The sequence below is a fragment of the Anopheles funestus genome (assembly GCF_943734845.2).
Source record: "Anopheles funestus chromosome X unlocalized genomic scaffold, idAnoFuneDA-416_04 X_unloc_54, whole genome shotgun sequence".
Lineage (NCBI taxonomy): Eukaryota > Metazoa > Arthropoda > Insecta > Diptera > Culicidae > Anopheles > Anopheles funestus.
Window position 1 is genome coordinate 1 of NW_026045181.1, and position 7,500 is coordinate 7,500.

The window sequence follows — 7,500 nt, forward strand, 5'->3', positions numbered from 1 at the left end:
GCCGGCATTGTTTCCACCGACGCATGGATTCAAGACTGGTGCACTTATTAGTTAAACCGTTCGCCTCCGGGTGTTTCGAGTTCAAGTCTGGATGAGGATTGATCTTGCTGGTAATAGCTTGAGCCCCTGAATAAGGGGCCGAAGCGTACATCTTGAGTAAATGTACAACATATTACCAAATCGGCACCGTGGGTTCTGGTGCAAGTGATGTAACCGTGAAAGATGTTGAGCAGCCCAACATCGGTTTACACACGCATAATAGGAAGGCAGCGCTGTCGACTGGTCAGTCGTGTAAGAAGTGTGCATTATCGATCTCCAATATATGAGCTCAGTATGACAGCCCAATTGGTAATCCTCGGGACCTCCAGAAAGGAAGCTGGATGAGGATTACCAAATCGAAAGTTGATAAGTGTAGTGGTACCACTTAGTCAACTTGTATCCCGAAAGATGGTGAACCGAGTCGTCTGGCGTAAAAACCGGACGACTCGAAAGGGCTTGACCCTTTCAAGTGAGCGATAATCACATTCTACGCTCAGTTCGACAGCTACAAGGCAATCACTCGCTATGTTCAGAGCTAATACATGCAACATGCCGGCATTGTTTCCACCGACGCATGGATTCAAGACTGGTGCACTTATTAGTTAAACCGTTCGCCTCCGGGTGTTTCGAGTTCAAGTCTGGATGAGGATTGATCTTGCTGGTAATAGCTTGAGCCCCTGAATAAGGGGTCGAAGCGTACATCTTGAGACCATGTACAACATATTACCAAATCGGCACCATGGGTTCGGGTGCAAGTGATGTAACCGTGAAAGATGTTGAGCAGCCCAACATCGGTTTACACACGCATAATAGGAAGGCAGCGCTGTCGACTGGTCAGTCGTGTAAGAAGTGTGCATTATCGATCACAAATATATTGGTGATCTGTAGGTTGCGCATACACCATGCCCGGTGTAAAGTGCCGTGGTCCCCCCCCGGGGGGCTGCATCAAACCGTTCGCCACGCGAACTACCCAATGGAACGAACTCGATGCATTTAATAAGAAGAAGAGATGATAATGAAACACGGTCGATTTAAGAGTTGAAAACGTTGAAATGCCTATAAGCAAGTCTTAAGTTGGTGGTTTCGTTGTGCCCCAACAAATTGGTGCCTTACCCTACACCAAAGAGCCATTCAACATGGTTCAAGTGAGCGATAATCACGCTCTACGCTCAGTATGACAGCTGCAAGGCAATCACTCGCTAAGTTCAGAGCTAATACATGCAACACGCCGGCATTGTTTCCACCGACGCATGGATTCAAGACTGGTGCACTTATTAGTTAAACCGTTCGCCTCCAGGTGTTTCGAGTTCAAGTCTGGATGAGGATTGTTCTTGCTGGTAATAGCTTGAGCCCCTGAATAAGGGGCCGAAGCGTACATCTTGAGAGTAAATGTACAACATATTACCAAATCGGCACCGTGGGTTCTGGTGCAAGTGATGTAACCATGAAAGATGTTGAGCAGCCCAACATCGGTTTACACACGCATAAGGGGTTTATTGTTATCTGTAGGTTGCGCATACACCATACCCGGTGTAAAGTGCCGTGGTCCCCCAGGGGGCTGCATCAAAACGTTCGCCATGCGAACTACCCAATGGAACGAACTCGATGTATTGAAAGAGATGAACAATTAATAGCGAGAATAGGGGCCCGGAAGCAATTCCGCGGCCCTACGGTCGATTCAAGAGTTGAAACGTTGTACAATCGTGGATAGCACCTAGTGCTAATATGGTGAGAGATAATGTGTGAGGAAATTTAGTTTCCTAAAGTTTAGTTAGTGGTTTCCGTTGTGCCCTAACAAACTTAAAGTTGGTGGTGACCGTTACACCCCAACAAATTGGTGCCTTACCCAACACCAAAGAGCCATTCCATATGGTTCTAGAGAGAGAGAGTTGTGTGGAAATTTATTTCCCACTAAGCGAGTGTGTGTCTGTAGTGGAACGAATTCTGGTTGATCCTACCAGTAATATACGCTTGTCTCAAAGGTTAAGCCATGCATGTCTAAGTACAAACATAAATGAATGTGAAAACCGCATAAGGCTCAGTATAACAGCTATAATTCACAAGATCATCCTACCACTAGTTACTTGGATAACTGTGGAAAATCCAGAGCTAATACATGCAACATGCCGGGACTGTTGCCCTCGCGGGTAGCTGAACTGGTGCACTTATTAGTTAAACCAATCGCCTCCGGGCGGCTTGAGTTGAAGTCTGGATAAGGACGCAGATCGTATGGTCGCTTGTCGACTGACGACAGATCTTTCAAATGTCTGCCCTATCAACTATTGATGGTAGTGTAGAGGACTACCATGGTTGCGACGGGTAACGGGGAATCAGGGTTCGATTCCGGAGAGGGAGCCTGAGAAATGGCTACCACATCCAAGGAAGGCAGCAGGCGCGTAAATTACCCAATCCCAGTACGGGGAGGTAGTGACGAGAAATAACAATATGGACCTCTCTAACGATGGTCCATAATTGGAATGAGTTGAGTATAAATCCTTCAACAAGGATCAAGTGGAGGGCAAGTCTGGTGCCAGCAGCCGCGGTAATTCCAGCTCCACTAGCGTATATTAAAGTTGTTGCGGTTAAAACGTTCGAAGTTGATTGCCCGTCCAGACACGTGACCGCCACGGGCGCCCGGTTACACGCCGGGGCCGTTCGTGCGCGCGCTCACGGCTGCGACTCACAATGGTGTACTTGGGCGTTACTCTGTGAACGAGTACCGTGCTACCGGTTAACTCCGGCACGGGCTCCTCATGGTGCTCAAGATACTCACATTTACCTTGAACAAATTAGAGTGCTCAAAGCAGGCTAAGACAAAGCGTCCGGCCCCCCCGTGGGGTTGGCGTTGGCCGAGAATAATCTTGCATGGAATAATGGAATATGACCTCGGTTTATACGATTTCGTTGGTTTGTCAGAAACCTAGAGGTAATGATTAACAGAAGTAGTTGGGGGCATTGGTATTACGGCGCGAGAGGTGAAATTCGTAGACCGTCGTAGGACCAACTGAAGCGAAAGCGTTTGCCATGGATGCTTTCTTTAATCAAGAACGAAAGTTAGAGGATCGAAGGCGATTAGATACCGCCCTAGTTCTAACCGTAAACGATGCCAATTAGCAATTGGGAGACGCTACCCCTATTCGGTGCTCTCAGTCGCTTCCGGGAAACCAAAATCGGGTTCCGGGGGAAGTATGGTTGCAAAGTTGAAACTTAAAGGAATTGACGGAAGGGCACCACAAGAAGTGGAGCTTGCGGCTTAATTTGACTCAACACGGGAAAATTTACCAGGTCCAAACTTATCGAGGTAAGACAGATTGATAGCTCTTTCTCAAATTTAAGGGTAGTGGTGCATGGCCGTTCTTAGTTCGTGGAATGATTTGTCTGGTTAATTCCGATAACGAACGTGACTCAAACATGCTAACTAGAACGCTGTCAGCAGTGCGCCTCCGGGCGCACCTGACGTTACAGCCGGGCGGCGCCTTCACGGGCGGTCGTCGGCTACGTTTGCCCTGCTTAGCGGGACAACTTGTGTTTAGCAAGCTGAGAATGAGCGATAACAGGTCCGTGATGCCCTTAGATGTTCTGGGCTGCACGCGTGCTACAATGTGGGTCCGCAGCGTGTTCTCGCCAATAGGCGCCCCCATTCCGAGAGGAACGGGAAATCACTAAAATGCCCATCTAGTCGGGATTGGGGACTGCAACGGTCCCCATGAACCTGGAATTTCTAGTAAGCACTAGTCATTAGCTAGTGCTGATTACGTCCCTGCCCTTTGTACACACCGCCCGTCGCTACTACCGATGGATTATTTAGTGAGGTTTCTGGAGGCTTACCTTCCGCGGTTCCTTCGTGAGCTGCAGCTGGCATGGCTGAAGTTGACCGAACTTGATGATTTAGAGGAAGTAAAAGTCGTAACAAGGTTTCCGTAGGTGAACCTGCGGAAGGATCATTACTGATGATCGTCCGCGAGTGACCAACCATGGGCTGCCTTCGGTGTAGCTCGGTCGCTCGCTTGCTATGTGTCAGAATTTGTTGAAAGCCAACTCGTTCGTTGTACACTTTGATGGGTGACCATCACTGTGTCTCCGTGCCGTGCTAGATCCCCCCCTAGCCGTAAGGCACTTTGAACGCCCCTTCGACGACGAGTTACAAGAGTGTGGTATGTGTCAGAATCTGGTGAAGCTTTCTGCATGTGATGTGCCTTGTGTGGATCCGTGGCCATTGCATTGTGTCTGGTGTGTAGGTACCCAGACACTTAGAACGCTTGCGCGGAAAGCAAACTCGATCGTTGTACACTTTGATGGGCAACCATCACTGTGTCTCCGTGCCGTGCTAGATCTCCCCTAGCCGTAAGGCACTTTGAACGCCCCTTCGACGACGAGTTACAAGAGTGTGGTATGTGTCATAATCTGGTGAAGCTTTCTGCATGTGATGTGCCTTGTGTGGATCCGTGGCCATTGCATTGTGTCTGGTGTGTAGGTACCCAGACACTTAAGCAAACTCGATCGTTGTACACTGTGATGGGCGAGCATCACTGTGTCTCCGTGCCGTGTAAGAGCTCCCCTGGCCATCAGGCACTTGAAAGGTCCTTCGACGACGAGTTACAATAGTGGTGTGTTAGATACGTCAGGTGATGGTATCTACTGTTGTGCAATACGTATCCGGCCACGGCACGGAACGAACGGGAACTGTGGTGCAGACATACAAAGAGTTAAGCCTATTAGTCATTAACTCTAAGGACGGGGCCATGGGGCGGTACGCAAAGGATACGGATGAGCGAGTATGCAGGCCCAATACTCAATAGCTCGATCCGATCCAAGCACATGAGTTGACTGCGGCGCCAGGTTAACCAATGTGCTAGATTCTATTTGGCCAGTAGAATCTTGTGTCTTATGCGATTTGATACCAAGACACCAGAACGAAAGTTAGTTGAAGAGTTATTAAACTCTTATGAAGTATGGTTGTGCAATCACAACTTATGACTTTAACCTATAAAGTGGATATGGACTTGCAATTATAACATGGAATCTCTACACACCCCATGAGCTCGATCCAATCCACGCACACGAGTTGCCTGAGTAGCGACAGGTATACCGATGTGCAATACGTATCCGGCCACGGCACGGAACGAACGGGAACTGTGGTGCAGACATACAAAGAGTTAAGCCTACTAGTCATTAACTCTAAGGACGGGGCCATGGGGCGGTACGCAAAGGATACGGATGAGCGAGTATGCAGGCCCAATACTCAATAGCTCGATCCGATCCAAGCACATGAGTTGACTGCGGCGCCAGGTTAACCAATGTGCTAGATTCTATTTGGCCAGTAGAATCTTGTGTCTTACGCGATTTGATACCAAGACACCAGAACGAAAGTTAGTTGAAGAGTGATTAAACTCTTATGAAGAATGGTTGTGCAATCACAACTTATGACTTTAACCTATAAAGTGGATATGGACTATCAATTATAACATGGGGCACACTCCATGTTCTCGATCCAATCCACGCACACGAGTTGCCTGAGTAGCGACAGGTATACCGATGTGCAATACGTATCCGGCCATAGGCACGGAACGAACAGGAACTGTGGTGCAGACATACAAGGGCCATGGGGCGGTACGCAAAGGATACGGATGAGCGAGTATGCAGGCCCAATACTCAATAGCTCGATCCGATCCAAGCACATGAGTTGACTGCGGCGTCAGGTTAACCGATGTGCAATACGTATCCGGCCATAGGCACGGAACGAACAGGAACTGTGGTGCAGACATACAAGGGCCATGGGGCGGTACGCAAAGGATACGGATGAGCGAGTATGCAGGCCCAATACTCAATAGCTCGATCCGATCCAAGCACATGAGTTGACTGCGGCGCCAGGTTAACCGATGTGCTAAGAGAGTTGTTCCTGGGCCTTCAAAGTGACTTCAAAACTATCTTAGCGAATGGTGGCCATGGGCGTAGACATGAGCCACAAGTCACAAGGCCTGGGACTATTGGGTAATAAAGACAACTTAGTCAGAAAGTTAGTCTTTGGACGTACCACCGGGATTGTGTTACATTGGGAACCTTACTATAAAACCCTAGGCAGGGGATCACTCGGCTCATGGATCGATGAAGACCGCAGCTAAATGCGCGTCACAATGTGAACTGCAGGACACATGAACACCGATAAGTTGAACGCATATTGCGCGTCGGACGATTAAACCCGGCCGATGCACACATTCTTGAGTGCCTATCAATTCCTTGATATACAACAAACCAAACTTCAGGGTGGAGCGTGCCACAATAGAACACTATGGCGAGCAGCCCGTCTAGTGTCGTGGGGGAAACACGCTTCCACACTGTGCATAATGGCGTGCTCGGGACCTTTGTTGGGACCGCAGGGCGCTGAAAGTAAAGGGGTGAACCGCATAAATCGCACGCACGTAAACGCGCACACACACAAATAGAGTGAGACGTATCGTAGGATACCGCTAAGAGTACGTTGTGAAACATGGGGAAATTCAATCGAAAACCTCTTTGATGTCCAAGAATTCGTTGACCGTATCCGTCGTAATACTGGATCAACGTGCTTGGGGGAAAACGTCAAAGGGTTTTATAATAGTGGTGCATGATTAACCCATCGATGCCCGAGGGGAACATGTTGTCCAATACAATAGTGGTGCAGTTGGCTCGACATGCTCGGGGGGAGACATCGTGGGTCCAAGTCGACCAAGTCGACCGGGAGTTGTTGTTGAGAGATCGAATCAAAACGATGCCGAGCGGAACTCGTTGTCCTTATTGGAGTGATATTCGGACAACGTGCTCGGGGGGGCCATCGTTGATTCAAAAATGACCGTAAATTGCCCAATCCGTGTGTGTGTGTGTGTGAAGTGTTGTTGCGTATATATCGGTTCGCTATGCCCCGGGTTCGAAACGAATGGAATGTGACTGATTTTGTTGTAGGCCTCAAGTGATGTGAGACAACCCCCAGAATTTAAGCATATTAATAAGGGGAGGAGAAGAAACCAACCGGGATTCCCTGAGTAGCTGCGAGCGAAACGGGAGAAGCTCAGCACGTAGGGACGGTGTGTAACTGCACCTGTCCGATTCCGTGTACTGGAACGACCATTATCTACTATGCACGGGTGCAAACAGTTCAAGTTCAACTTGAAGGTGGCTCATCTACCCAGAGAGGGTGATAGGCCCGTAGAACGGCACTAACCCACGTGACAGTAGACGGTCGGCTCCATGGAGTCGTGTTGCTTGATAGTGCAGCACTAAGTGGGAGGTAAACTCCTTCTAAAGCTAAATACCACCATGAGACCGATAGAAGACAAGTACCGTGAGGGAAAGTTGAAAAGCACTCTGAATAGAGGTCAAAGAGTACGTGAAACTGCCTAGGGGACGCAAACCTGTAGAACCCAATGTTCCGTGCGGTGCGATATTCAGCGGTACGTTGGCCCACGCCGGGTCGGCTGCCGTGCA

The 7,500-nt window shown here is 49.0% G+C and overlaps 2 non-coding genes across 2 annotated transcripts in view; both read left to right on the forward strand.

Moving 5' to 3' along the window:
- The first annotated feature begins 6,109 nt into the window (after nucleotides 1-6,109).
- Nucleotides 6,110-6,267, forward strand: LOC125773798 (5.8S ribosomal RNA). The gene has a single exon (XR_007420380.1). It is a non-coding gene; the product is annotated as a 5.8S ribosomal RNA (ribosomal RNA).
- Nucleotides 6,268-6,976: 709 nt separating this feature from the next.
- Nucleotides 6,977-7,500, forward strand: part of LOC125773801 (large subunit ribosomal RNA) — a 4,179-nt gene continuing 3,655 nt past the window's right edge. The window contains exon 1 of the ribosomal RNA XR_007420382.1: nucleotides 6,977-7,500. This exon is cut by the window's right edge and continues 3,655 nt beyond it. This is a non-coding gene — a ribosomal RNA (large subunit ribosomal RNA).